The 26,653-nt window shown below is 42.2% G+C and overlaps 2 long non-coding RNA genes across 9 annotated transcripts in view; one reads left to right on the top strand and one right to left on the bottom strand.

The window, feature by feature from the left end:
- Positions 1–26,653, bottom strand: part of LOC309662588 — a 190,714-nt gene that overhangs the window by 127,252 nt on the left and 36,809 nt on the right. The window lies entirely within an intron of this gene.
- On the top strand, positions 5,153–12,251 carry LOC309662612. The gene is made up of 2 exons (XR_014264816.1): positions 5,153–11,855; positions 11,903–12,251. It is a non-coding gene; the product is annotated as an uncharacterized lncRNA (long non-coding RNA).

Below are 26,653 nucleotides of genomic sequence, written 5' to 3'. Positions count from 1 at the left end.
TTTTAAGTATTTATAATAGAAAGGGCTCCATGCGGGGAATTATTTCCACAGATGAAGGAGGAGTTGAGATGGGGAGGAAGCTGCCACTGACCCTGGGGTGGAAGACAAAGAGAGGAGATGAAGTTATGGAAGTCCAGGGTCAGCTGAGGAAGCTGGGACTCTGAGGGCTTGTCTGCAGCTGCTGCCAGAGCAGCCTCCTGAGGCAGAGGTGTGGGGGGAAGGCCTCCCTGGCTTCTCCCACCCCCTCACCTTTCGGTCCTACGGACGCCTTCCACTGGACACACCATCCAGATGCAGCCTGGGAAACATGCCCTAGAGCTGGCTGTCCTGTGGCACTGAGCAGGGGCTCCATCTGAGGGCCAACGGTCCCAGAGCTAGCACTGCACGGCAACGGTCCGCGGAATATGGCAGAGCCCTTGAAGCTGTGTATTTTAAATTGGGGCTGTTGTGTCTCACTCGCCTTTTCCTTAACCCCTTCAACGAATTTTCCACTCCTCACGGTCTCTCTTTGTCTTCCTACTCTCTCATCACCCAGTTCTTTCCTCCCACTTCCTCGCCCACACTCAACAGCAGAGAGCAAGTCGGCTGGCCTCCCAGTGAAACTACAGACTCTATGAAACCCGAGGGATGGTGGTGTCAAGCTTTAGCTGCCAGATCCAATGATGTCCTCCTCTTCTCAGAGCCTGAATCCCCTGCCTTCACACACCAGGTCACAGAGGCATGGCCACACAGCAAGCGTGGCGCCAGCACAAGCAAGACAGCAGGACGTGCCGGTCCTTTATCCTGAAGATCTCCCTTGCCCAGACCCACCCCCAGTGGCCATGTGAGCTTGTAAAGTTTGCTGCAGAGTCAGCTCCTTCAAACACCCCAGCTAGGTCTGCTGATCAGACGGAGATGGAAACAGATGACCTCGAAGTCCCCTTCCACCCCATCATCCTAGGACACTACTGATGAAGTTAATTTCTATACAGGGACCCACAAGACGGAGGCCACCCCCCGCAGCCCACATCACAAATATAAACCAAAGTCAGCCTGCACTTAGGGGAAACACCTGTCAAGGTACCTTGTCTAACACCAATCCTCCAACTCAGCTTTAGCTAGCTCACCTTACCCTAGAAAATAGGAGCTGCTAGCCTTATAAGAAAGTTCCCAACCTCCTAGCCAATCATGTGCTGTTTCCGTGTTGCCTCTTCCAATATACTATAAAACTCGTTCTTGCCCAAAGTCCCTCCGGAAGAGTGCTCCACTGCTTGTGAGACACTGTGCTCTCCTAATCCATGGATTGAGTAAAGGACAGAAAACTCAGTAATAAACTGTTTTAATCATTTGACACTACTATGGTTTCCATTTGTGTAAGGCTGGATTGTGGTATAGTCCCTGCCTGCCTGTGTTATGTTTAGCCAGAGGTAAAGGTCCCAAAATTCTTGAGCCCTGGTGCCAAGAGTGGTTTTCTGTTATAGGACATGCATTTAAGAACAAAGGACGCCAAGGCTTATCCTAAGAGCTGCACAGGGTATAATATTCTCAAATCAACCCTCCTTATAAATAAATTATTTGTAGATTTGTAGATTAAAATAATTCAGAATTATGAAGGGAAAATTAGGGCAAGAAAAATTATCCCATTGCACAAGGCCTATAATGAAACTTTTGTGCCAATTTATATCTTTACCATTCTCAAAACCCTTGTACATTTTTCCTTCATATTTCTTCCCTGGGGTGTATAAAAGAATCATTCCTCTGACATGGTCCTTTAACACTTAAAACCCAGATGTGAACTGAGTCCATCATCTTGACCAACCCATACCAGACTTTTTTTTTTTTAACATCCTTATTGGAGTATAATTGCTTTACAATGTTGTGTTAGTTTCTGCCTTATAACAAAGTGAATCAGCTATACACATACATACATCCCCATATCCCCTCCCTCTTGCATGTCCCTCCCACCCTCCCTATCCCACCCCTTTAGATGGTCACAAAGCACCGAGCTGATCTCCCTGTGCTATGCGGCTGCTTCCCACTAGCTATCGGTTTTACATCTGCATACCAGACTTCTTGTTAAGTCCAACTAGAAAGCAGTTGGCCAAAAACTCAACTTTTTGCGTTGTATCAGATTTGAGACAAGTCAGATCATGATTTTCGACATTTCACTAGCCCTGATCTACTGGTGGTTCTCAAAGTGCGGTTCCCAAACCAGTAGCAGCAGCACCTGAGAACTGGTTAGAAAGGCAGAATTTCAGTCCTCACCCAGCCCTACTAAAACAGAAACCACGGAGGGTGGGGCTCAGCAATTTGTGTTTTAACAAGCCCTTCAAGTGATTCTGATGTAGGTAAGGTCTGAGAACCACTGTGCTAGAAAAACACACAAAAAAACAAAAAACAGACCAATTCCAGTGAAACATATCACATGTTACTGGTCATTTTTCTAATGACCTGAATCTGAATTTAAATCCCAGATCTCCCCACAATCTGAAATCTACAGTCTTTCTAACACCTATTTTATTCAGTACTCATTGTATTGGGAAGGCTTTTATTATTAAGGGAGGGTAATTTCAAACAAGAGGACAATGGAAATTAGAACACCGCTGCTATTGTCCTGTCAAAATGAACAAATTCCCCTCTACCAAACTGTCATTTTATGTTTGGGGGGAAAGGAAGGTTATATGCCTTTGCCAAACATGCCACCCTTTTGCTGGTAAATGCTTCTTTCCTATAATTGAGTGAACCTGTGCAAGTGCCCTTCTGTACCCACCAAGAAATAGCAGGCCCGACATGGGAATGGAGCCATATTTCCTTGCTCTTTTTTTCCAACCTTGTAAAAGCTCTTTATCCTTTCCAAGTAGAGGGGAGTTTTGGCAAAGAATTCTCCAGGGTGGCAAAAAGCACTTTCTTTTCACTCTTTTGTTGGGCTGTTAGATTTGAAACCCTTTTGCCCTGAGAACAATACACTGCAGAGTTACTTTCCGTCACTGCCTTCCATGTGCTTTCTCTGGCCCTTAGGATAATAGGCCACCATTTTAACATCAGAGACCCTGTGGCTGCAGTGAATCTAAGTGTAATGTAAGTCAGGCTCGTGAGTACTATTAGTCCAACTCTTAGCTAGACTGCTCTAAGGGGTTTAATTTTTAAAAAGCAATGTGGCACTCTAGTTAGAAGGCCAGTGAGCAGGAAATGGACTCCCACATCAATAGAATGCTAACCACCCTGGTGGCACACAACTCAGAAGGTAATTTGGGGGATTTAGGAAGTCGGAGAAGATGAATAAATAACAGAAGAACCGACCAATTTCCTTTTTCCTTTTTATGAAGACTATGATTGTAGGCTGTAATCTTCTTCTCATCATTAATGAAATAAGGGGAAGGGGGAGTTTAAAATATGTGGTAGTGTTAAATAACCCATAACTAAATGCATGGCAACATCAAAATTACACATCTCGGATGGAAATACAATGAGGGCCTTGAAATTTGATGTAAGGTTTTTTTCTAAATATAACTCCCTAAGGAAAACTCTTAAAAAAAAATCTCCCCTAAAACATAGGCAGAACACTCTATGACATAAATCACAGCAAGATCCTTTTTGACCCACCTCCTAAAGAAATGGAAATAAAAACAAAAATAAACAAATGGGACTTAATGAAATTTAAAAGCTTTTGCACAGCAAAGGAAAACATAAACAAGACGAAAAGACAACTCTCAGAATGGGAGAAAATATTTGCAAATGAAGCAACTGACAAAGGATTAATCTCCAAAATTTACAAGCAGCTCATGCAGCTCAATATCAAAAAAACAAACAACCCAATCCAAAAATGGGCAAAAGACCTAAATAGACATTTCTCCAAAGAAGATATACAGATTGCCAACAGACACATGAAAGGATGCTCAACATCACTAATCATTAGAGAAATGCAAATCAAAACTACAATGAGGTATCACCTCACACCCGTCAGAATGGCCATCATCAAAAAATCTACAAACAATAAATGCTGGAGAGGGTGTGGAGAAAAGGGAACCCTCTTGCACTGTTGGTGGGAATGTAAATTGATACAGCCACTACAGAGAACAGTATGGAGGTTCCTTAAAAAACTAAAAATAGAACTACCATATGACCCAGCAATCCCACTACTGGGCATATACCCTGAGAAAACCATAATTCAAAAAGAGTCATGTACCAAAATGTTCATTGCAGCTCTATTTACAATAACCAGGTCATGGAAGCAACCTAAATGCCCATCGACAGACGAATGGATAAAGAAGTTGTGGTACATATATACAATGGAATATTACTCAGCCATAAAAAAGAACAAAATTGGGTCATTTGTTGAGACGTGGATGGATCTAGAGACTGTCATACAGAGTGAAGTAAGTCAGAAAGAGAAAAACAAATATCGTATATTAACACATGTATGTGGAACCTAGAAAAATGGTACAGATGAACCAGTTTGCAGGGCAGAAGTTGAGACACAGATGTAGAGAACAAACATATGGAGACACGAAGTGGGGAAAGCCTTGGGGGGGTGGTGGTGGTGGTGTGATGAATTGGGAGATTGGGATTGACATGTACACACTGATGTGTGTAAAACTGATGACTAATAAGAACCTGCTGTATAAAAAAATAAATAAAATAAAATTCAAAAATTCAAAAAAAAACTAATACTAAACTTTCTTTGGGTTATTTGTATGGACATATGTTAATATAAATGTTTCAGACATTACATGAAATCCCTAAAAATCTTATATGTTCTGGTATAATGTTATAAGTCATAATTCTAGTTATTATTTTAAAATGTGTATCTCAGAAATAACTAAATTTCCTTGTCAATTGCATTATTATGAACTTTCATCAAATCTTTAACTATGGTCATTTTTAAGTCTTTTGTCATTTACAGACAGTTCTGGGTGTACTCTGATGCTTCTGCAAAAATGTTCCTATAAAAGGGTTTCACCTTCAAGGAATTCATGGAAAAGACTCTGACAAGTACAGGTTTCTGGTAACTGACTATACTGCAGAAATGAATGAATAAGCATTTTCAGAACTCTAATGGAAAACTGATGAATTCATGAAAGTGCTAACAAAAGATCAAGATGAAAGAAAATTAATTACATGGGACTGAGTGAACTGATGAGGATGATTATAATTTTTGTGACTTTCTGTATGAATAAAAAAAAAAAAAAAGAGTCATGTACCACAATGTTCACTGCAGCTCTATTTACAATAGCTAGGACATGGAAGCAACCTAAGTGTCCATCGACAGATGAATGGATAAAGAAGATGTGGCACATGTATACAATGGAATATTACTCAGCCATAAAAAGAAATGAAATTGAGTTATTTGTAGTGAGGTGGATGGACCTAGAGTCTGTCATACAGAGTGAAGTAAGTCAGAAAGAGAAAAACAAATACCATATGCTAACACATATATATGGAATCTAAAAAAAAAAAGAAAATGGTTCTGACGAAGCTACGGGCAGGACAGGAATAAAGACGCAGATGTAGAGAATGGACTTGAGGACACAGGGAGGGGGAAGGGTAAGTTGGGACGAAGTGAGAGAGTGGCATGGACATATATACACTACCAAATGTAAAATAGATAGCTAGTGGGAAGCAGCTGCATAGCACAGGGAGATCAGCTCAGTGCTTTGTGACCACCTAGAGGGGTGGGATAGGGAGGGTGGGAGGGAGTCGCAAGAGGGAGGAGATATGGGGATATATGTATACATATAGCTGATTCACTTTGTTATACAGCAGCAACTAACACACCATTGTAAAGCAATTATACTCCAATAAAGATGTTAAAAAAAAAAACAACTCCTCTAGCACTAAACCGGAAATATATATTTCTAAGCATTGCTCCGAATAATATAAAACTAACTATAACTCTCTATAGCTTCAAGTGAAGTGAAGATTTGCTGGTGAGCTCAATAATTAGATCATTCTAGACAGTCAATCTGGGCAAATCATGTCCCAAAGCTAATGTTTCTCCCGTAATTATCTTATGTCTGTCTACAACCATCAAATTAATCAAATAATTGCCGACTCTCCAACATGATGTGCAGACAGCTGCAAAGCATCCACTGGGGCCTCTCCTTTTGCTCCTTCTCTTTCTTCCATACATCACCATTTACCCTTCTGTCCTTTTCCCTTCCGTCCTTTTCCCTTCCAAAGCCATCTGGGCCTATGATTTACAGAAGGATTTATTTGCAATGTTCCAAATCTGGCTTTTGTTGTAAGTGGTATTCACTTCTAACGGTTTCAAGCATTCCACCAGAAGTGCTTACCTGTGAGAGAGTACAGAGAACAAAGAGGGCAAGGTGCAAGACCTAGTGCTTCACAGTTTTCAAAGTGCTGTTTCATAGCCTTGTTAGTCTCATCTCATAGCCCTGAGGTGGCAGTTATTTTACATGCATACAAACTATGTCTTCTAAAGACTTTCCCAAGGTCAAAGGTCTAATAAATTCAAAGATAACCTGGAACTCAGGTCTCCTGATCCTGAATGCTCTGAGACTGGGCTGGAATGTATTTCCAGGAGTCAAATGCCAAAGAAGGTGTAATTCTGATTCCCTTAACATGAGGGTAGAGTACAGCAGAACTCCTGCAGCAGGATGGGAATGGATGTGTGTGCCTGAGGTTGGCATCCGTATCTGTGAGGTTAATGTCTCTAAACTAGAGCTTCCTAACCATGGCATTGACATCTTCACCCTCACCTTCACAAAGCCAGTGAGAATGAGAAAATGAAGGTTTCTATCCCTCCAGGTATGACTAAAAAGGATGATTATTGCATCATCCTTTTGAAGTATTGCAGTACTTCTCAGAGCCCTGAGGGAATATTTATTCTAGGTTAGTAATTCCAACTTTTTTGGATATGAGATTTGTTTTATTTCAGAAGACCCAGACCCCCACACACAATTTGAGTTATGATTGAGAACAGAATTGAGAACAGAAGGATAGTTCCTTCAAAATCCCTGGAGACAGGGAGTCCAGTAAGCTAAGGAGGAAATTTAGCCTGAGTAAGACTAAGGTGTCTTTGGATACCATCTCGGCTGGGTTTCACAGATTGGGGGATTGTTCCAGAGCTGTAAATTCAAAACCTCAAAAGTCGGCTTAACTGTAGGTAATTAGACCCAAGGGAAACTATTCATTTTATCCAAACTCTGTCAACACTGATTTTTAATTAAGAGCTACTTTATTGAATTAAACTGAGTAAAACCTATCCTAGGATTCGACACTTGCATGTTCCAACCAGGACACCCTCCTCTATACAAAGGTTCTTTAGTGAAAGTGGCATTATTGAAAAAAGGTAGACATTTGAGATTGTTATGACAAGTGTTATATGTGAAATTAAGGGTGGAGTGGCTTTAATGCATGGAGCAAACAGAAAGGAAGTGGTTCTAAAATGTAAAAGTAATTGATGGTAGAGAAATTGCTCAGTGTGCATGGAACAAGGTCCAGGAGAGAACTATGTTTTTATCTGAAGCAAAAGTATGGGATACTTTAGGAAGACCAGCCACATAAAGTGTCTCTTAAAGATGCAGAAATAAGGAAGCCAGTCAAGAGACCCTGCATGTGATCACAGAGCTCAGAGGAGAGAGCTGTAACTAGTATGTATCCAATACTCCTCTGTATCATTTAGAATGCATTTCACGGTACGAAACAGAAAAATAAACTCAAACTGGTTAAAAACAATAAAAATTGATTTATTGGTTCCTGTAACTGGAAGTCAGGGTTGGATCAGATTCAGTGATTTTACTACATCATCAAGGATCCAAGCTTCTGTCCTTCTTTCTGCTCTGATACTGTGGAGGAGCTCAGCTGGGGCTGTCAGCCAGAACCCAAACATGGGGCCTTTCCATGTGCCTTGGACTTTTCACATGGTGGCTGAGTTCCAAGAGGGAGCATCCCAAGATTTTTCTTTATTGAAGTATAATTGATTTACAATGTTGTGTTAGTTTCTGGTGTACAGCAAAGTGATTCAGTTACACATATATTATTTTTCATATTCTTTTCCATTATGGTTTGTTACAAGATATTGAATACAGTTCACTGTACTATACACTAGGACCTTGTTGTTTATCTATTTTATATATAGTAGCTTGTATCTGCTAATCCCAAACTACTAATTTATCCCTCCCCCACTTTCTCCTTTGGTAACCATGTTTGTTTTCTGTGTCTGTGAGTCTGTTTCTGTTTTGTAAATAAGTTCATTTGTATCATATTTTAGATTCCACAAATAAGCTATATCATATGGTATTTGTCTTCGTCTGACTTATTTCACTTAGTATGATAATCTCTAGATCCATCCATATTGCTGCAAATGGCATTTTTCATTCTTTTTTATATCTGAGTAGTATTCCATTGTATGTATGTGTGTGTGTGTGTGTGTGTGTGTGTGTGTATATATATATACACACACATATATATATACATACCACAACTTTTTTTTTTTTAACATCTTTACTGGAGTATAATTGCTTTACAATGGTGTGTTAGTTTCTGCTATATAACAAAGTGAATCAGCTATACATATACATAAATCCCCATATGTCTTCCCTCTTGCATCTCCCTCCCACCCTCCCTATCGCACCCCTCTAGGTGGACACAAAGCACCGAGCTGATCTCCCTGTGCTATGCGGCTGCTTCCCACTAGCTATCTATTTTACAGGTAGCGTATATATGTCCATGCCACTCTCTCACTTCGTCCCAGCTTACCCTTCCCCCTCCCTGTGTCCTCAAGTCCATTCTCTATGTCTGCATCTTTATTCCTGTCCTGCCCCTAGGTTCTTCAGAACTTTTTTTTTTTTTAGATTCCATATATATGTGTTAGCATATGGTATTTGTTTTTCTCTTTCTGACTTACTTCACTCTGTATGACAGTCTCTAGGTCTATCCACCTCACTACAAATAACTCAATTTTGTTTTTTTTTAAGGCTGAGTAATATTCCATTGTATATATGTGTCACATCTTCTTTATCCATTCATCTGTCGATGGACACTTAGGTTGCTTACGTCCTGGCTATTGTAAATAGTGCTACAATGAACATTGTGGTACATGACTCTTTTTCTTTTTTTTTTAATTAATTATTTTTGGCTGTGTTGGGTCTTCATTTCTGTGCGAGGGCTTTCTCTAGTTGCGGCGAGTGGGGGCCACTCTTCATCGCGCTGTGCGGGCCTCTCACTGTCACGGCCTCTCTTGTTGCGGAGCACATGCTCCAGACATGCAGGCTCAGTAGTTGTGGCTAACGGGTCTAGTTGCTCCGCGGCATGTGGGATCTTCCCAGACCAGGGCTCGAACCCGTGTCCCCTGCATCGGCAGGCAGATCCTCAACCACTGCGCCACCAGGGAAGCCGAGACTCTTTTTGAATTATGGTTTTCTCAGGGTATATGCCCAGTAGTGGGATTGCTGGGTCGTATGGTAGTTCTATTTTTACTTTTTTGAGGAACATCTATACTGTTCTCCATAGTGGCTGTATCAATTTACATTCCTACCAACAGTGCAAGAAGGTTCCCTTTTCTCCACACACTCCCTAGCATTTATTGTTTGCAGATTTTTTGATGATGGCCATTCTGACGGGTGTGAGGTGATATCTCATTGTAGTTTTGATTTGCATTTCTCTGATAATTAGTGATGTTGAGCATCCTTTCATGTGTTTGTTGGCAATCTGTATATCTTTTTTGGAGAAATGTCTATTTAGGTCTTCTGCCCATTTTTGGATTGGGTTGTTCTTTTTTCATACTGAGCTGCTTGTATATTTTGGAGATGAATCCTTTATCAGTTGCTTCATTTGCAAATATTTTCTCCCATTCTGAGGGTTGTCTTTTCATCTTGTTTATGTTTTCCTTTGCTGTGCAAAAGTTTTTAAGTTTCATTAGGTCCCATTTGTTTATTTGTGTTTTTATTTCCATTTCTCTAGGAGTTGGGTCAAAAAGGATCTTGCTGTGATTTATGTCATAGAGTGTTCTGCCTATGTTTTCCTCTAAGAGTTTGATAGTGTCTGGCCTTACATTTAGGTCTTTAATCCATTTTAAGTTTATTTTTGTGTATGGTGTTAGGGAGTGTTCTAATTTCATCCTTTTACATGTAGCTGTCCAGTTTTCCCAGCACCACTTACTGAAGAGGCTGTCTTTTCTCCATTGTATATTCTTGCCTCCTTTATCAAAAATAAGGTGACCATATGTGCGTGGGTTTATCTTTGGGCTTTCTAGCCTGTTCCATTGATCTATATTTCTGTTTCTGTGCCAGTACCATACTGTCTTGATTACTGTAGCTTTGTAGTATAGTCTGAAGTCAGGGAGCCTGATTCCTTCAGCTCCATTTTTCTTTCTCAAGATTACTTTGGCTGTTCGGGGTCTTTCGTGTTTCCATACAAATTGTGAAATTTTTTGTTCTAGTTCTGTGAAAAATGCCATTGGTAGTTTGATAGGGATTGCATTGAATCTATAGATTGCTTTTGGTAGTATAGCCATTTTCACAACGTTGATTCTTCCAATCCAAGAACATGGTATATCTCTCCATCTATTTGTATCATCTTTAATTTCTTTCATCAGTGTCTTATAGTTTTTTGCATACAGGCCTTTTGTCTCCTTAGGAGGTTTATTCCTAGGTATTTTATTCTTTTTGTTGCAATGGTAAATGGGAGTGTTTCCTTAATTTCTCTTTCAGATTTTTCATCATTAGTGTATAGGAATGCAAGAGATTTCTGTGCATTAATTTTGTATCCTGCTACTTTGCCATATTCATTGATTAGCTCTAGTAGTTTTCTGGTAGCATCTTTAGGATTCTCTATGTAGAGTATCACGTCATCTGCAAACAGTGACAGCTTTACTTCTTCTTTTCCGATTTGGATTCCTTTAATTTCTTTTTCTTCTCTAATTGCTGTGGCTAAAACTTCCAAAACTATGTTGAATAACAGTGGTGAGAGTGGGCAACCTTGTCTTGTTCGTGATCTTAGTGGAAATGGTTTCAGTTTTTTACCATTGAGAATAATGTTGGCTCTGGGTTTCTCATATATGGCCTTTATTATGTTGAGGTAAGTTCCCTCTATGCCTACTTTCTGGAGGTTTTTATCATGAATGGGTGTTGAATTTTGTCAAAAGCTTTTTGTGCATCTATTGAAATGATCATATGGTTTTTCTCCTTCAATTTGTTAATATGGTTTATCACATTGATTGGTTTGCGTATATTGAAGAATCCTTGCATTCCTGGGACAAACCCCACTTGATCATGGTGTATGATCCTTTTAATGTGCTGTTGGATTCTGTTTGCTAGTATTTCGTTGAGGATTTTTTTTAATTAATTAATTAATTAATTAATTAATTAATTATGGCTGTGTTGGGTCTTAATTTCTGTGCGAGGGCTTTCTCCAGTGTGGCAAGCGGGGTGCCACTCTTCATCGCAGTGCGCTGGCCTCTCACTATTGTGGCCTCTCGTTGCAGAGCACAGGCTCCAGACGCGCAGGCTCAGTAATTGTGGCTCACGGGCTAGTTGCTCCGCGGCATGTGGGATCTTCCCAGACCAGGGCTCGAACCCGTGTTCCCTGCATTAGCAGGCAGATTCTCAACCACTGCGCCACCAGGGAAGCCCTGTTGAGGATTTTTGCATCTATGTTCATCAGTGATATTGGCCTGTAGTTTTCTTTTTTTGTGGTATCTTTGTCTGGTTTTGGTATCAGGGTGATGGTGGCCTCGTAGAATGAGTTTGGGAGTGTTCCTCCCTCTGCTATATTTTGGAAGAGTTTGAGAAGGATAGGTGTTAGGTCTTCTCTAAATGTTTGATAGAATTCGCCTATGAAGCCATCTGGTCCTGGGCTTTTGTTTGTTGGAAGATTTTTTAATCACCAGGAGCCTGTCAGCCACACAGGTCAGAGTAAAAGGGAGAAAGGAAGAAAAGAAAGAAAGAAAGAAAGAAAGGAGAAAGAAAGAAAGAAAGAAAGAAAGAAAGAAAGAAAGAAAGAAAGAAAGAAAGAAAGAAAGAAAGAAAGAAAGAAAGAAAGGAAGGAAGGAAGGAAGGAAGGAAGGAAGGAAGGAAGGAAGGAAGGAAGGACAAAATAAATAAATAAAATAAAGTTATTAAAATTGAAAGAAATTATTTAAAAAAATGAAAAAGTAACAAAAAAAAAAAGACAGAAAGAAAGAAGAGAGCAACCAAACCAAAAAACAAATCCACCAATGACAACAAGCACTAAAATCTATATTAAAAAAAAAAAAAAGGGACAGTCAGAACCCTAGGACAAATGGCAAAAGCAAAGCTATACAGACGAAATCACACAAAGAAGCATATACATACACCCTCACAAAAAGAGAAAAAGGAAAAAATATATATATATAAAAAATTTAAAAAGAGAGCAACCAAATCAATAAACAAATGTACCAATGATAATAAGCTCTAAATACTAAAATAAGATAAACATAAAACCAGAAACAAATTAGATGCAGAAAGTAAACCCCAAGTCTACAATTGCTCCCAAAGTCCACCCCCTCAATTTTGGGATGATTCGTTGTCTGTTAAGATATTCCACAGATGCAGGGTACATCAAGTTGATTGTGGAGATTTAATCCGCTGCTCCTGAGGCTGCTGGGAGAGATTTCCCTTTCTCTTCTTTGTTCGCACAGCTCCTGGGCTTCAGCTTTGGATTTGGCCCCACCTCTGCGTGTAGGTAGCCTGAGGGCGTCTGTTCCTGCTCAGACAGGACGGGGTTAAAGGAGCAGGGGATTAGAGGGCTCTGGCTCACTCAGGCCGGGGGAGGGAGGGGTACGGAGGTGGGGCGAGCCTGCGGGCGGCAGAGGCCAGCGTGACATTGCACCAGCCTGAGGCACGCCGTGCGTTCTCCCGGGGAAGTTGTCCCTGGATCACGGGAGCCTGGCAGTGGCGGGCTGCACAGGCTCCCGGGAGGGGCAGTGTGGAGAGTGACCTGTGCTCGCACACAGGCTTCTTGGTGGCGGCAGCAGCAGCCTTAGCGTCTCCTGCCCGTCTCTGGGGTTCGCGCTGATAACCGCGGCTCGCGCCCGTCTCTGGAGTTCGTTTAGGCGGTGCTCTGAATCCCCTCGCCTCACACACCCCGAAACAATGATCTCTTGCTTCTTAGGCAGTTCCAGACCTTTTCCTGGACTCCCTCCTGGCTAGCTGTGGCGTACTAGCCCCCTTCAGGCTGTGTTCACTCAGCCAACCCCAGTCCTTCCCTGGGATCCGACCTTTGAAGCCCAAGCCTCAGCTCCCAGCCCCCGCCCGCTGCGGCGGGTGAGCAGACAAGCCTCTCGGGCTGGTGAGTGCTGGTCGGCACCGATCCTCTGTGTGGGAATCTCTCCGCTTTGCCCTCCGCACCCGTTGCTGCGCTCTCCTCCATGGCTCCGAAGCTTCCCCCCAACCCCCCATCGCCAGCAGTGAAGGAGCTTCCTAGTGTGTGGAAACCTTTCCTCCTTCACAGCTCCCTCCCACTGGTGCAGGTCCCGTTCCTATTCTTTTGTCTCTGTTTTTCCTTTTTTCTTTTGCCCTACCCAGGTACGTGGGGATTTTCTTGCGTTTTGGGAAGTCTGAGGTCTTCTGGCAGCGTTCAGTAGGTGTTCTGTAGGAGTTGTTCCACATGTAGATGTAGTTTTGATGTATTTGTGGGAAGGAAGGTGAGCTCCACGTCTTAGTCCTCCGTCATCTTGAAGGCGCACCCCTCCAGTCCATACCACAACTTCTTTATCCATTCATCCGTCGGTGGACATTTAGGTTGCTTCCATGTCTTGGCTACTGTAAATAGTGCTGCTGTGAACATTGGGGTGCATGTATCTTTTCAAATTACTTTTCTCCAGATATAGGGAGCATCCCAAGATTGAATATTCAAAGGGACTCAGGAGGAAGCTGCAAGACTTCTTATGACCTAGGTTTAGAAGTCCCAGAATGTCATTTCTACAACATTCTATTGGTTAAGCAAGTCACTAAGGCCAACCCAGATTTAAGGGGAAGCGGGGTAGACTCCGTCTCTTGAGGAAAAGAATAAAATATGTGTACAGGCAGGGAAGAATATCTACCACAACATGAATGACTGAGCACCACAGAGGCAGTCCCCTACTGAGAAACCTCTAATTAGCTGTCACTGCCAGTGTGCTGAAGACCAAATTCCTGGCCTTTGAGACCCTCTGCCTGAACCAATTTCCTTTTCCAGGCTCATCTTCCACCACTGTCAGCCACTCATCATTGCCTCAATCAGCCTTGTGTTTTTCCACCTCCATGCTTTTGCTTATGACATTCCCTTTTCTGCAAAGGCCTTCCCCCATTTACTTCTTCCCAACCAAATCTTGCCCCCTAAGGCCCAGCTCAAATCCCTCCTGCCCCTGCTCAGACTACCCCAGGCTCAGATGATTTCAAACCACTCTGAACTCATCCCACACCACTGATTAGGCCCTTCCTGTGAGGCAGTTCATTGGGTAATATTCCATCTGACAGCATGGCCCGAGGAGAGAGAATGGATGACAAAGTACAGGCTTTTGCTCCTTATTCTCTTGGTTTAATATTTCATGGCAAACATTTAGTTTTATAATATAAACACAAACTTAAAATTTTAAGCAAGAGCTAATAGAAATTCATTAGAAAAATTGATAAGGGCTAGAATAATCTCCAAAGTTTTGTAAAGAGAATACTAAAAGAAAAAAAACTCTCTAAATGGTATTAGTTCATGACTCAATCCACTCTTAATATTTCACTACTCAGCAGTGTGTGCCTTCCTCTGGTTTATTATTTTCATACTCCAGTGTTTTCTCTGAGACTGTTTAGCAAGAGTGAGGAATGGAATTGGGAGGGTCAGGAAACTTTGAGAGCTGCACCAGGCACGCCTTGCAACCTGCACAAAATATTTGACAATTGAGCCATCAGGTCAAAAGTCATCCTTAGCCCTGACTCTGGGCTCACCATCTTTTATGAACACGGAAAGAGGGGTCAGATATGAATCAGACCAAGTCCACTTCCCTCTTTAGGCTATTTCACAATGTATAGCCTTGAAAACTGCCAACCCAGAAGAGAAAATCTGCTCTTTTCCTGACTCTGTTTTTCACAATATAAGCTCTATAAATAGATTCTTCTGCTCTCTCAGCCTTTGTTCAACACTGGCTCCCTCAAGTTAAAAAACAAAAACAAACAAGAGACACAGGGGAGCAGCCTCCATGAGGAGGTCCTTCAAGCCTTCTTCTAGCTTTCAGACAGGAGTACACATTCCTAACTAATAAGAAGATATTTTACCTATCAAGGCCTAGAGAAATAGAAGTCCACAGCTGCCTCAGGATTAACAACCTGACTGAGAATGCATCCCTCCTTCTAAGCAAAATCCCTCTTGGTGGTCTAGGATCAGTCCGCCAACCCCTTCATGAACTCCACAGAAGGGAAAGTGCCATGATAACTCATGGTACTTCTCCTATATATCCGCTGGAGAAAACAGACAGTAGATGAGCCCATCCTTGCCTCTGTAAGGTAGTGTGGGAGATAACTGTAAACAGAGATGCCCTTGATATCTGTAAATGAGGCAGGCGGTTGTTGCCCCTGGAAGGAGAATTAGCTAAAGAAATAATGATGAAAGGGGGTCCCTGAATATTTCCAGGTGGCTATATCTTAAGGAGGCATTCCTGCAGTGAATACTGTGAAAGATATAATTTCTCCCGCTTTACTAATCCATCCCCATACAAGATGTCACCTGGTACATAAAACTACAAAGACAAACCCCCATGAAGCTCCAAATTAGGGAACAGGGAGAAGGTCTGGAGTGGATAAGCATATCTGGCTGTAAGTCAGAATTCCAACCTGTCTTCAACAATCTAAATCCTACCTACTGGTGTGGAAAGGGAGATAGCAGAGAGCCATCTTCTACTCTGGAGTAGAAATACTTCACTGTGAAAATGGACCAGAGCTTACTTTCAGGGCAGGGTTACAAGGCCACCCTGCCCTCATCCATTAACCTCCACGCCCCAACTCCCTGGCACATGTTTACCGAGGTGGGAAGCTCAGGGAGGGGGGCGTTATAATGACCCAAGCAGCTGCCAGCTGAGTGCATGGCTATTACCTGGTAGCTAGACTTTTACCCCTTGAGTTATGATGAAACAGATGGATAGAACTCACAGAACTCCCTCACCAACAAGTCCTCTCAGACAACTCTATCTGCAAAAACACTTCATGTGCCAAAAAAGTACATTAATTGGGGCCAGAAGAGCCAAGTGATTTGCAAGCTACTGTATAAACAAAGTCACTTACGGCTCCTGACAACCGCATGGCTTTCTAACCCCTTTTAACCTCAGCCTCACTGAAAACTTAACTTTTGAGCAAAAGCTTGAATTGAGGGAGAGAGCTACAGGGGTGTATGAGTAAGGGGCTTTCCAGACAAAGGGAATGGCCAGGCTAAGGAATCACAAGTGGATTTCCCTTTCCCACATTCTGGAACTTCACCCCTATGAGCATGTCAAAGGCCAGGAGGAACCAAAGGCAGGGACGCCAGAGCAGACCAATATTAGCAAGGGAGGCCCCAGAGTCCCCTTTAGACCTTTGTGGTGATGGTGAGAGAGGGACCTAGTAGTTCCAGAGGTTGTGCCTCCTTCCCTTTTCATGCCCACTTCCTCCCTGAGGGAGCCCATCCAGCCCAGACCTCCCCATGGTCCCTACTCAAAGGCCCCACTTCCTGCTGGGCACCTCCAGATACGTACCCACAAACATTTCATGCCCACATATCCCAAATGGACCACAGCATCTTTCCCCAAAAACCTTTCCTTCTCCTCCTAAATTCAGAAGTCCACCCTATCACCCAAGCTGGAAATTTGCCTCTTCTCTCTCCTTCGTGGCCTATATCTAACAAGATGCACTGTCCTATTAATTCTATCTGCATAACATCTCCAGAATCTCTCCTCTTCTCTGTTTCCTCTGCTGTTATTTTGCTTCAGACATCGATCGCATCCTAACCATTCTCTAGCCTGTCCGCAATGATCTTTCTAAAACCAAATCTGACCATGTCACTCCCTTGCCTAAACTTCTTCAATGGCTTTCCATAGTACAAAGTCCTGACTCCTCACAATGACATAGAAGTCCCCCAGGACAAGGCCTCAGCCTCATTTCTGACCATTCTCTCCTTAAACCCTGTGTCAGCCATCTGCACCGTACCGCTGTGGTCCCTTGAAACTGCCATACTCTCCATCAACTCCTGCCTTTGCATTTGCCTTTGCACCTGGAATACCTTTCCCATCCTTCTTTGTCTGGCTTATTCTCATTTATTCTCTGAGACTCAGCTGAGACATCACCTCCTGTGGGAGACTCTCCTCACCTCCCTGGGGTCTGTTAGTGCTCCCCGCCTTGTGCTCCGTCATACTCTGTGAACTTCCCCATCATATACTCATAACCCTGAATTCTAAGGGTTCCTATCTCTCTCTCTCACTAATCTTTGAACTTATTTAAGGCAAGAGCTGTTTATCCCTCTTTGTCAAACAAATGAGAACCATCCCAGAGCCACATTAAAAAAAAAACCAACAATGGAAGGATTCTCAGCTCACAGGAGAAACCAGGATTTTGGTTGGTATGGGGACCAGAAGCAACTGCTCAACCTTCAAGTTTGAGAAGTTATACTAGAAATACAGACGGGAGTCCCAAGGCACATCAATTCTGGGGAGTGGGATTTGGGCAGGAGACCAGAGCTTCAGCTTCGAATAAGAGACCTGGGGCCTTTGTATTAAGATGTATGAGAATGAGTGTGAGCAGGTTTTCATTAAAGGTACAGAGTATCACAGAAAAGATGGGCAGTAGAGATATTACAAGTCCTAGATAAACAGAAGGAGAAAATAACATCTAAAATGTTAATTTGGTTATTTAAAAATATCTTCATTTATGGGAAGTGTTGTCTCCAGTGGAATACAAAATCATTTTTTTAATCACTGAACATGTATCAGATTAATTGGGTTGTAAATTAATTAAAGCAGCAAAATCTATATATGCAGGTGGATCTTTACTGTTCACTGCATACGCCAAGAAGTTTTCTACTCAAAATTTTCAAAAATCAGAGGTAAGATGTAATGCTCAAGAAGTAGAGGAAAGCTGGGAGTTCCCTGGTGGCCTAGCGATTAGGATTCTGGGCTTTCACTGCATGGCCTGGGTTCAATCCCCTGGTCAGGGAACTGAGATCCCACATAACATGTGGCCAAAAAAAAAAAAGAAGAAGTAGAGGAAGGCTGACCCCTTGGTTACACCGGGGGAGGACCCATGACTGTCTTCACAAAATGCAAGTGTCTTAGTCATAAACCAACCCTGGCTGAATTGTACATCTTTTCTTACATCTTACATCCTTTCTTTATATCCTCACCTGACCCAGGCCACCTCCAGTCCCATCTCCCAGTTATTACTTATAAGTTAAACCAAACCGAAATGTGACCTGAATCAAGGTTCTGCAGTGTTTTGGATAAGCAAAGCAGAGAACCAGATAGAAATGTTATAAAACTTAAAGTTACATTTCTATTTCAAAAGAAAACTTTTAAGACAAACCCTTTCCCTTTGTGAAATAAGTTTCTGAAACTTGAACATTATGGCAGCAAGGCAAATACACTTCCAAACACCAGTCAGTTTGAATGAAGATTTCTTTTGGAAACACATTCTAAGAAGTCACCTTCACATGAAAAAAAAATGATTTCTTTTGGGGGCTCATGAGGGATGGGTGGAAGTATTTACTGCAAGGAATAGAAATGTAATCTTAATCTAATTAATAAACTTTCTCATCAGCTTTCCTTGCACAGCTATTGGTAGGTTTTCTGTCTTCAAAATAAAGAACATCTTCCAGATGGATACCCAGTTGGAAGCGAACCTACCGGACACGGGGACATGTACGCTGTCCTTTGACGCTCATATGCCATGGGACACAGCTTTCCTCACTTTCCCCAGTAATGAAGATGGTTCTGAAGGGAGCCACTGTCATGCTCCTCATGCTTCCTGGGATCAAGCGGGCTTTGTCAGGTTCAATTTATGACCCTGAAACAGAGGCTTTTTCTATGTGTGAACTAACCAGCTAATGTGTGGATTAAATGCATGTATTCAATTTATGGATACTAGAAAATTAAGCCTATATTTAGCAGCATGCTATAGATCACACCAGCCTGACAGTACAAGTATTCCTAAACCAATCAACTATTCCACAACTATCTATTACTGAGCATCTACTGTGTTCCAGGCACTGTGCTAAATTCTTCACCTGATAGTGATGTTTAATATATCCAAAAGCACAAATTAGATTCCTTAAAGAACTTTAAGATTCAATTCAGACTTCCATCCTCCAGGAGACCATCCCTGACCCTCCCAGGCTAGGGGAGGCGTCCTTCTTCTGAATTGCCTATGTGCATATTTCTATCATTGGGCTGACCTCATTGTTTTATAGTTCTCTTTGTGTGTCTGCCTCTAAACGCAAACATGAAATCCATGAGGGCAGGACACTCTGCTGGCAAATCCTCATAGCTGCACCTGGCACAGAGCTACTGTGTGATAAGTAGTTAGTGTATTTTGGTTAAAGATATGAAAAAATAGCAAATGAATGGAGAAAACCACACCCATAAACCAGGACTTAAGTCAAACTGCAAGATGAAGGACTTTTCAGACTATGGCAGTGATTCTCAAACAGGTCCAGGCAGTACTGCCCCTACAATCTGTGATGCTCATTCCTTCCTTCCTCTATTTATGTAAGAACTACCTGTGTCAAGAACTGTGCTAAGTATGCATTGATAAATAAAAGATGGAGTACCTGGCCCTGGGGAACCTATGGGCTGGCAGTGCTCTTGGAACAGCACCAATCCATGCCTGGCCTTTGGGGGAATGCCATGTCTCCAGCTAATTCTATCATAGTCTAGGAAAATAATTCTTGCAGAAAATAATGGTATTTTACATAGAGGCAATATAATAGTACGATTGTGAAAGCACATCATGAAAAAAATTAGTAAACCAAGCCTAATAAGCTGGTTTTGTGTTTTTTCATTAAATTTAATTTATTAGATGTTCATATTTACTGTTAGATAAATAGCAACAAGTACCGAAGAGTTAACGTAAAGTTATGGACAGCAAACTTCCATTTGAGAGAACTTAATCCATTTTCTGTGACCTGATAGATTACCATCACAGTTTGACTTTACTGGAAAAGTACCACTCTTCTATACACAAATTACTTCTGCAGATTGCTTTTGAGTGGTTGAAGTTAGAGGTTAAGGTATATACATACTCAAGTGTTAAAGGGTGACACCTACAGGCAGGCTAACATACTGCAGCTCAGATCTATTAGATATTAAAGAATACACCAAAGGAATCACAACAGTGTTAGTTTAGGAGTTTTTTGTTCCCCAACATCCAAATCCTCTTCCTATTTGGGTGAAATCCTCCAATGTAAGAGGCCCCAACTTCCATTATAGAAGCTAAACTGTATAGACCCTCCTCTCCCCAACCTGGAGCTCAGCCCATTAGACAAGATCACCATTGATTTTGAATCTTAAGGAAGAGATGTCAGGAAGAAGGGATGAGTAGATTAGGATTGCAACAGTGGCAGAATCCAGCAGTGGTACCTGGGTCCAGCAACAGGAACAGAATGTCCTGATCAGATGATTTCTGCTGCCTGGCCTCCCTTAGTTCCTGTCTATTGACAGCATCTGCTTTTCCAAACTCTTGTGTCAATTCTGTGAACTGGCCAACATCTTTCCAATAAATTCTTTTTCCATTTAAGGTAGCCAGAGTAAGTTTCTATTGCTTAGAATCAAGAATCTTAGCTGATGCACTAAATAACATTTATTGAGTGTCTTTTATGTGTCAGGCATCGTGCTAAGTCCTACACATGCAATATCTCATTTAGTCCTGCCCCAGTAAAATCCTATGAGGTAAGAATAGAGCAGGAAATAAAGGCAAAAAGACTAATTAACTTGCCCAAGTCATACAACTAGTTTGGCAGAACCAGGATACAAAATCATCCAGTTTAACACTAGAATTAATTCTCTTAATCATTTCACTACCTCACAAAAAATATTCTGGGGCTTTTGAAAGTATAAAATTGGAAGATAAGACTTGAGACATAGTCCTACAGTCTGTGGGCATTGTGAGCTAATAAATTACAGAGAGAAGTCTTGCAAAGGTATAAGGAAAATAGAATATTAAATTGAGATTGGAGAAAATTTTACCATGCAGTTGATGAAGCTTAAATGCTCTTCCCTTGCAAGGTGCTCTTTCCAAAGCTCTCAATTTAATTTTTTCTTTTCAAATTTTTCTTCTTTTTCTTAAAGAAGGCCCTTCAGAATGGTAAAGCTTCAGACTCCACAAAACCTGGATCCATCCCTGGATGAGACCATGAATTTATCAAATTAGAGACTCATTTTCTAGCTTCAGATTTGGAGATCAAGCAGAGAATCAGAGACCTACAGAATGTGGATAACAGCACAACCTTCAAGGCCACTCCTGCTCTGCTGTGCCCAAGGGGAGAAAAAGGGAGAGTTAGGAGTTATTCCTCATCACTCCATTTAGGGTCAGTTCAGCACACTCAGGGACCCATGGGTCCCCAAAAAGCTGGCTTCCTTCCCATCCAGCATCTGTGCACCCAGCAGGTGCAACAGCAGCAGCCAGGACTGGGTGTGAGTCCCCCTGTCTCAGGCACAGAGAGTCTTCAGGCCCCCCTGCTTATGGAACCGGCTGGATGGGGTCCTGCCTCTCAAGAGGAAGGGACAGAGAGCCAAGCCTCATCAGGGAGACTGGAGAATCCTACCTTGCTTTAAAATTTTGATATGTTGTTCACCATGGACTTTTGCATTAATTTTTATTTTTCAAATTGCATTAAAATAGTATTTACCTTGACTACTGAGTTTTTTGGGCTCCCTTAAATTTTCCACCCAAGGTGAGTGCCTTACTCACCTTACCCTTATCCAGGCACTGACTCGGCACATAGAGAATCACCAGACATGCAAAGGCTGGGGTTTCCCCTAAAATAGCAATAACTCATCCCGTCATTCTTCTGTATTTCCAACATAGCATTGCCACCTAAATCAAAACCATTTTATTGTAATCCGGATGCATCATCCATCTTTATATCTGAATCTTATGAGCCTTTATTACTTTAAGGGATAAGCAAAAAAACCAAATCTCATTACTAAGTAATATTGTTTGGAAGGTTCCTGGCCTTAGGGCAGGATTGTCCAACCAAGACAAACAATGGTTAGGCCAGTGGTTCTTTGCCCTGGCTGGATATTAAAATCAGTTGGGGAGCTTTTTAAAAATGTCAGTGCCAGAGTCCTACTTCTGGAAATTCTGATTTTATTGGCATAAAGTGATGCCCAGGCAGGCTTTTTTAAAAAACTTTATGGAGGTACAATTTACATACCATAAAATTCGCCCACTGTAAGTTCAGTGATTTTTTTAGTAAATATATACAGTTGTGCAACCATCACTACAGTCTGGTGTGGAACATTCTCTTCACCCCAAAAAGCTCCCCAGTGCCAGTTTATAGTCAGACCCTGTTCTCACCCCAGCCCCAGGCACCACTGGTCTGCTTCCAGTCTCTAAACTTCAAGCACCCATATTTTTTAAAAGCTTCCAAGTGATTCTTGTGCAGGCACGGTTAAGAACTACCATTCCAGACACCAAAGAGCTAAATTCTCTCCTTAGTCCTGCCTAAAAAAATTTAGACAGTTTCTGTTAGAATTTGTCCCTATTGAAAAATCTCTAATTTCATATCAAAAAATCTTGGTGAAATAGAATAAGTTTTGTGACAGTCTGTAAACAACTTTACTAAAATATCACTAAGTAAAAAAATGCCTGTATGTGTATATCTACACCCCTAATAAGCATGAAATGCCACATTTCTACACAGGCCTAGGATACAGAGTTCTTTTGTTTTGTGGTAAAATTAAAAGCCCACTGTGCTATCTTCAAAGTCATATTCACTGCCTAAAAAATTAACAAAGGAACATTTACCTCAGACTGAAAAATTACGAGGATTACAAAACGACTGTCCTTAGATGTTCAAAAATTCTTCAGGGGAAAGGTTTTAGAGAAGAACAAAGTACCTTTATTAGTATGTTGCACAAACGTAAATATGATATCACACTAGTGCAGGAAAATTCTAGAAAAAAGTCACTGGCAAGTTATCATGTGGAGCTGATGTCCTCCTGTCATTTTAGGCATGCAGGGCAAGCAGGCACTTGTAAAGGGGTGAGCCTGAGGAACAGGAATGAACCTGACAGAATTCACAGAAATGCCAGCCCCAGAGGGCTATAAATGTGAGTAAACCACAGCCAGAGGCTGCTGGATGAGTCAACGCTTTTTCAACGCAAGCAGTTCTTCTGCCTTCGTGGGCCAGGACAGTGAACCGCAGACAGCACCAGCTGTCAATACAGCCAGTACGTGGGAAATGCTATGGGGTGCAGCTGGAACGCGACCCCACCCATACCGCTCCCTAAAGCTGCAAAGCTTTAAAACAGTGTCCTCGGCCAAGGCGGTGCTGTGTCTCCAGTTAGGCCACCGAAGTTCTCCAGCAACAAGGTTACCAAGGGTCAGGAGGGCAGCTTCTGAGCAAGCAGCCCTTAACTATGGATAAAGAAAGTTTGGATTTTAGTCAAGTGGATGGCCTCAAACCATGCTTTCTCTGTATTTAGATTTTTAATTCCTAACACCTATTAAGATGCTGGGAGGCAAATATTAAGCTATTTCCTCCTGTGATTACCAATACTGAATTCTTAGTCCACAAGAAAACCTCAAATGACTTTGAAAAAAATCACCTGAGAAGACTGGATAAAGAAAGCTGATGTGTTACAGCCTACTCCTCCCTCTCCAAATCACAAGAAATTACAGAAAATAATTTTAAATAAATGAATTAGAAAATTGAAAGTAAGCAAAGAAAGGCAGCCTCTGGGGCCAGTAATAATGAGCCATCCCTGAAAGACAAAGGACAGATGGAATCAGATGCATGAACCTAAAACAGACACAGGAGGGGACAGTGGTGGGGATGGCTCCGAGGGACCCTAAATTAGAGGGAGAAGATACTGGGAGCCTGGGTGGATGAGGGGTTCTGGGCCACCGTCAGAGCTGGAGGAGCAGGGACTTCCCTGGCGGTCCAATGGTTAAGACTCCATCCTTCCAATGCAGGGGGTGCAGGTTCCATCCCTGGTGGGGGAACTAAGATCGCACACGCCGCGGAGTTCGGCCAAAAAAAACCAGGCAGGTGGTTACACACACACACACACACACACACCAAACTTGTAGGAGCAGCAAGCCCAAGGGGCATATTTTGTGCCAGAGAATCAAGGCGGTGCTTCTAGTAGTTGGCCTCACCCAGGAGGAGTGCAAGTGTCTTGGCTAGAAGACTTTAGTGAGTCACACTGCCCAGCCCCACGTCCTGCTCCTGCCCTACCACCAGAGGACAGCACATTCTCAGACACAACACCTGGGCCTCTCAATGGCCCAGATACACAACACACAATCCCAAACCACCAAATATTTGAAGAAAACCCTTACTGTGACAGAGACATCAGTTACAACAAGAGAAGAACTAACTGCCCCACCTCTCCCAAAAAAACAGTCTTTAAAAACCCAGTAGATGAGCTGAACAGCAGAATGGACACAGCAGAAGGCAGACTTAGAAAGCTGACAGGTGGAATAGAGAAATTCTCCCAGAAATGAAAAGGATAAGAGAGGCATGAAGGGTACATCCAGAAGAGAGAGAATCTAAGAAAGGAACCCCTCAAAAAACGATAGAAGAACATTTCCCAGAGCTGCAAGATTATCTTGCAGATAAAATTAGGACTACTTTTATTTTCTTTACACTTTTTTGTGTTTTTCTAATCTTCTTCAGTGAGCCTTGTATAGTCAGGCCACTCAAGATGGCTGTTCTGTTGCACTCCGTACATCCCCTGCTTGACCAGTCCCTGCTTCACCTGCACCTTACTCATATGACTAGCCAATCCTCTTAATTATAGGGCTTCATCAGTAACTGTCTACATGCCCTGGTAACCAATGAGCCAACCTGATGCCAATTCCCCCTATTAGTGGTAGCCTCCATCCTCCCCAGTAGTAAAGACTGCTGCCATGTCCTGCCTGATGTCTGCTGCACACAGTGGGGTGTTGCTTCAGTACTTTGCTTCAGACGTGTAAGATCCCCTATCCAACAAACCATTGATGCCTCTGTCACTGTCTCCAGGCTCTTTCTTAGGTCTCATGGCTGGGCAATTACAAGGTTTGCAGGCCTGCAGGGTACAGCCCAACAAGCACACAATTTATTCAGAGGAAAAAATTTTAAGTACGTATAAGTTCTGAAAAGAATAAATAAGAGAAAAATCCCTAAACCACATGACAGGCTTCCTAAGAGAAATGAAAAAGGTAAACTCAATCAGAATTTCTCTAAAGAGATCGCTCATAAGTGAAAATTGGTCATCAAATAGAAATCACAGAAATTTTGCTAGAGGTCTTTGAAAACAGGAGAAATGCTGATCCTTTCCACTTAAAAATTGGAAATGGATTCTCCTGTAGCTTCTAGACTTACCATCCTAACTATATGTCAGAACTAGAGGTGGCCTTGTGGGGCCTTGAAAATGCACACTAAGAGACTGAACTGTCTTCATAAGGCAATAAAAAGCCAAAGATGGCTTTTGTGGCATATTTTAGGCAGAATTGCCATCATCCAGGGAGGAGAAGGAGGTGGTGTCCCAAGACAGAAAACCTAAGGAGTAAATGTCTGCTTAGCAAAGGCCTCAAGGGTTGCCATTTACATCTGTGTCAAGAAATAAACAGAACCTCTTTTCAGAGCACATTCCTGTGCCCCAAACCAGCACCCACGTGAGCCTCTGAGATCTTTGTGCTGCGGCCACCCTAGGGAGGTAAAGTAGTGCCATTGTCCTTGTCCTTGCAGGTTCCTCCTTATGTTGGAGAGATGCTCAGGAGGGTTTCCAGGGTCCAAAAACATATCATAGATGATGTATATCAAAAATATATCAAGATGCAAAGTGTGCCCAACCCCTTGCATGGCAAGATGCTATTTCCTGGGGTCTTTTTACATTTATTTTTTCTCTTTTTCCTCTGACTTTAGAATTTACAAAACAACTTAGACTTACATACAACCTGTCCCCATGCAGTTACTTCCCCTAGGATCCAACAGTTTTAAGGTCTGCTAGGGGACTAAAGAGGGGAAGCGGGGGGTTTCCATTTAAAAATATAAATGTATATTTTTAAAATGTTAAAGCATCACCAGAACTCAAACATCAACAAAGGGAACAGAGGGACCCAAAAAAAGATGCCAGTGATTTAACTGTAAAACTAAGTCCAAGTCTTTGCAGCACACCCTGAATCAGACAGATTCATATTTTCAACAGACGTATTGAGTACCTACTATGTGCCAGGCATCATGCTAGTTGCTAAGAATGCAGTGCCTTCTGAGCCTTGAGGGGGAAAGTGGGACAGTCTGGCATGGAAGAGACAAAGCTTACCTATCCCAGCACCTCCAAGACAAGGCCTCCAGGAATGTCAGGGGTCCAGTGAGGGAGACAGACAATGGGCAGTTGGCCCATGTGGCAAAGGTGAGGGACCCTTCCCACTGGGAAGACCAGAGACACCTTCATGGTGGCATCAGCGGTGAGTCTAGAAGGATAAGAGTTTCAATAGGCAAAGCCATATGGGAGGGCAATGACAGGCAGAGAGAGATGTCTGAGAGAAAAAGAGAG

The sequence above is a fragment of the Balaenoptera physalus genome, assembly GCF_965194825.1.
Source record: "Balaenoptera physalus genome assembly, chromosome: 6".
In the NCBI taxonomy this organism is placed as follows: Eukaryota; Metazoa; Chordata; class Mammalia; order Artiodactyla; family Balaenopteridae; genus Balaenoptera; species Balaenoptera physalus.
Note: the sequence above shows the minus strand (reverse complement) of the source record. Positions and strands in the feature narration are given on the sequence as shown.